General features: G+C 43.3%; 1 pseudogene across 1 annotated transcript; it reads right to left on the bottom strand.

Annotated features, from left to right (window-relative positions):
* Positions 1-4,130: 4,130 nt before the first annotated feature.
* On the bottom strand, positions 4,131-4,337 carry LOC309808447 (copper transport protein ATOX1-like; annotated as a pseudogene). Its single transcript has one exon. The product of its transcript is annotated as a copper transport protein ATOX1-like (transcript).
* Between the last annotated feature and the right edge of the window lie 382 nt (positions 4,338-4,719).

Genomic DNA, 4,719 nt, shown 5'->3' with positions numbered 1-4,719 from the left:
CTGTTCCAAGCAAATACTGTTATTTAATTCTCTTAATACCTCTATGAGGTAGGTATTATTACTAAGTAATAATTTTACAGGCAGGTATTTTACAGAAAAGGAGACTGAGGCACAGAGAAGGTAAGTAGTCTACCCAAGTTCACACAGTAAGCAGCAGAAGCAGTATTTGAGTGAATGTAGCCTGGCTCCAGAGTCTATGCTCTTAAGCATTATGCTATTCTGTCTCTCCAAAGAGTATATCTTTAGTTTTTATTTGGGGGGTGGGGGAGGGCATATAAGCTTCTGTTAGGAAGGACTACAGTTTTGTTTTGTTTTGTTTTTTTAAAGACCCCAGCCCACTTGTTTCACCCTTGTATCATAACTTCTTTGGAATTGTCCCAGTTCTGACCTCTTGAACATGTTTTCAAGATGTAGCTTCTAGCACTTTTAGCAACATTCTTTCCTTCACTCTGCCTTGTCCCCTTAGCCAATCCATAGCTGATAGGAGAAGATTCAACAACTAAGACTTGGGACAGCTCATACATACAAATTTAAATCACAGCACTAAAATTAAGTAGTTATATCAAACAATAGTATAAGACATGTCCCCCCAAAAGCAGAACAATTTGGGCGCAGGTAGTTTAATTGGGAGGGAGCAAGAATGACAGTGAAGGGAGAAAGGCAGGACAGGAGAACAAACCAAAGGGCATATTATCAAAGTTGCTGTTGTCGGCAGCAGGGGCTCACTTCTGTAAGGACCACTCTCTGAGAAGGATGAAAAATGCCTCCCATAACAGCCCACCTGGAAGCTGGGAGGCTGGACATCCATTCTCCACTGATTGAGGATTTCTCCTGATGGGGAAATACAAACTCTCCTGCATTCTGGGGAGCTCCAGTGATGCCCAAGAAAGCAGAATGCAGAAAGATGCATGGCAGGGTCTTGGGGTAGGCTGCTATGCCCACAAGGTAAGTCAGCACTGTCTCAGAGGTGAGCCAAGGGATGTGATGTGGGCACCAGAGGAGTCTGCTACAACATGTCATGACCAATGCTCCCTCTGAGTTTTTAACGTTGTGAGCAAGCAGCCATGTTACATGAGTAGCAAAAAAAATGAGTATGCATAAAACTAATAAAACTAGTATAATGAATAGTCTGTGCTTACTTTGTTACTTTCAAAAATGTTCTCTATGAGTAGAGTGTGTGTGTGTGTGTGTGTGTGTGTGTAACTCTATAAAGAGACTGAATTTCAATTTCTCCCTTGAACAGAGAAACAACTCATGGAAGAAGAAAAAACTTGAAGACATGTTGAACAAGAGACTATAAGTTTCCCTAGACTTTGCAGAAAATTGTTAGAGGGTTTTGGACTTCCACATGATGTTTGAGCCTACTGTATCTGGATCTTAAGTAACGGAGAAATCCCATTTGACAAAATTGAATCTGATACCAGGTAATGATACGCTTAGTAGTTAATATACATATACTAACATGAACATGCATGACAATTAGGTGAAGTCTAGATCTCTCCCAACAAGCTTCCTTTACCACCACCATATCTGGGGCTTTGTGATAAAGGGAACAGAGAAGCAACAAGAGAAGGGAGAGGATATAAACCAGCTATGCAGGGGGATTTCTGCTCAGGCAGAGTGTGCTCTAGTGCCCTACTCTGAGGCCATGGATGAGAAACTGGAGGCTTGAGAACACATGCTCTACTACCCTTGGTGTGAGGTTCAGTCCTCCAGCAGCAAAACCTCTGGAAGAGACCTGCCTCAAGTTGTGTTTGCAAACAACCAGAACAGGAGTATAATAGGACTGTCTTAAGTAGTGGGATATTGTTTTCTTTTCTTTTTGTTGTTGTTGTTGTTGGTGGTGGTGTGTATATGTGTAAACCTATGAAGGGACTGTACTTCTCATGTTGATACACTGATGTTCCATCCAGGCTGAAGATGTGGAATGGGGTGGGACTTTAGGAAGGGCAAGGGAATGTTTTCCATAGCTTTGATCATTTACTCCCTGTTTAAGAGATTCACATGGCTCCTTATTGTGAGGAATTATACTAAAGTAATTAAATGTTTGGGTATTGGGCCAAATATGGCACTATTTGAACATCAAAGTAAATAAATATGGTAACAGACTATAATCCTGTGTTCAAGGACTCCCAAAACCACCCTGTATTCAATGATTTGCTATAAGAACTCACAAGGCAGTCAAGTTGCTATACTGATGGTTACAGTTTGTTGCAATGAAAGGATACAGATTAAAATCAATAATGGAAAAAGGCACAGAGTATAGAGTCTAAGGGAGACCAGGTGCAGCTTGAAGTTGTGCTCTCCCAGTGGAGTGCTGTGGACATTCATCACATGATGTGTTGCCAACCAGGGAAGCTCACCTGAGCCTTGGTGTCCAGGGTTTTTTTTGGGGGGGGGGCAGGGAGGTTGATCACATAGGCATGGCTGACTCCCTGGTGGCTGACCTTAATTCTCTAACCCCTCCAGTGGTCAAGCTGATACTGTGTGGTCCAAAGCCCCCACCATAAATCACATTGTTAGCATAGCTATCTAGTGTAGTCCAAGGCCTTAGGTAAACAAAACCACTCTTAACAGGCAGGATATTCCAAGTGCTTAGAAGTTATGGCCCTGGAGCCTGGCAAGGGCCAAACCTTTCTTTGGAATACTCAGGGTTTGGACAACTTGAACCTGCTAAGTTATTTCTATACTGCACAAATCCATTGAATAAAAAAATTCATGAATCTATACTGAAATAGATAGATAAGTAGATAAATAGGAGATAAAGAAAAGTTCCTTCTTGTAGAAGAATGATAACTAATTATTATAGAAGAAAGGATGGAGATACAAAAATTACAATTTGGTAACCATAATAATAATTGATTTCATCAAGAATCATCACTGGGGCTTCCCTGGTGGCGCAGTCGTTGACAGTCCACCTGCTGATGCAGGGGACGCGGGTTTGTGCCCCGGTCCGGGAAGATCCCACATGCCGCGGAGTGGCTGGGCCCGTGAGCCATGGCCGCTGAGCCTGCGCGTCCGGAGCCTGTGCTCCACAACGGGAGAAGCCACAACGGTGAGAGGCCCGTGCACGGCAAAAAAAAAAAAAAAAAAAAAAAATCATCAGTGGATATGCTGTAGTGAGCTGATTTGTGGTTCCCCAAAAGCTGTGTCCATCTCCTAATCCATAGAACATGTGAATGAGACCTTATTTGGAAAAAGGGTCTTTGCAGATGTCATTAAGTTAAGGATCTTGAGATGAGATCATCCTGGATTACTCTAAATCCAGTGACAAGTGTTCTTATAAAGGACAGGTGAGAAAGACATCCAGAGGAGAAGGCAATGTGAAGACAGAGGCAGAAACTGGAGTGAGGTAGCCGATCCAAGGAATGCCACCAAAAGCTGGAAGAGGCAAGGAAGAATTCTCCCCTAGAGCCTCCAGAGGGAGCACACAGAGCCTGCAGACATCTTGATTTCAGGCTTCTGTCCTCCAGAATTTTGAGACCATAAATTTCTATTGTTTTAAACCACCCAGTTTGTGATAATTTGTTGCTGCAGCCACAGGAAACTAATACAGATAATAAAACCAGTGGTGAAGGAATGATGCTTCAGGAGTTTACAGTCGTAAAGTACCCACAAAACATTCATTAATTATAAAAGAAAACATAGCAACTCTTTAGTGGAGATACCTGTCAGTAGCACTTTAACCAAGCCTATTGGGTTCTGGAGTCAAACATAGCTGGTTTGAAGCTCCACTTGCACTCTTATCAATTTACATTAGTTTATATGATTTGGGCAGTTAATGTCATTAAGCCTCAATTTCCTATAAAATGGAAATAATAGTGACCAACAGCCACATTGTAAGGATATGTTGAAGATTAAATGAGATAAGCCATGCAAAGCCCATAGCACAGGACCTAGCACCTATGTATTCGATACATATTGGTTATTCTTGCCCACCCACCTCCCCCAGCAAAAGCAGCTGGACTTTATTGCAGGGAAGCTACAGAGGAGCAGGGCAAGTGAAGGTCTCTGCAGGAACTCCCATCACTGAGCAGGATTGCCAGGTCTTAGATCTGTCTGGAAGGCAGGAGAGGATCAGAGTTGTGTCTACGTTGGTCCATCCTGCAGGCTGGAGGCCCAGGCCCTCACTACTTGGATCCAGGGTAGGAAACGGCCTTTCCTGTTTTCCCCAGGGTCTACAGCAGAGTGTCCACACTGTGCTCAGAGTTGATGCAGACCTTCTTGTTGGGCAGGTCAATGTCAAACTGAACTCCTCCCAGCTCATTGAGAACCTGAGTGACTGCATTAGAGCAGCCTTCACAGGTCACGTCCACAGAGAACTCGTGCTTTGGCATGACTGAGGAAGTGATGGCAGTGGTGCTGGCGACACCTCCCCCGCTCTGCATATTGGTTATTCTGATGACAAGAGCTATCATCCACAGAAACAGGTGTAAATTTCCTCTAATCTATTCGGGGAGATAAAAGATATCACTCAATGATAGACTTCATGATCAGGCCACACCCCTGTCTTTCCAGCTCATACTTAAACTGTGCTTTATCCCCAGATCTCTTGGTCTCTAGTCATTCAACCTGGCTTCTTCCAGACCCCTATCAGCTAAACCAGTCACCAGAGTTCAAGAGATCATCCATATCCATAGTTAGGCCCTTCCTCTACATACAAAATTGATGATCAAGTATGTTTCTTGAAGTTCTCCTCACTGGGAGGAATGTCACTCA

The sequence above is a fragment of the Mesoplodon mirus genome (genome assembly GCF_964341445.2).
Source record: "Mesoplodon mirus genome assembly, chromosome: 7".
Lineage (NCBI taxonomy): Eukaryota > Metazoa > Chordata > Mammalia > Artiodactyla > Ziphiidae > Mesoplodon > Mesoplodon mirus.
This window is presented reverse-complemented; position numbering and strand designations above follow the sequence as displayed.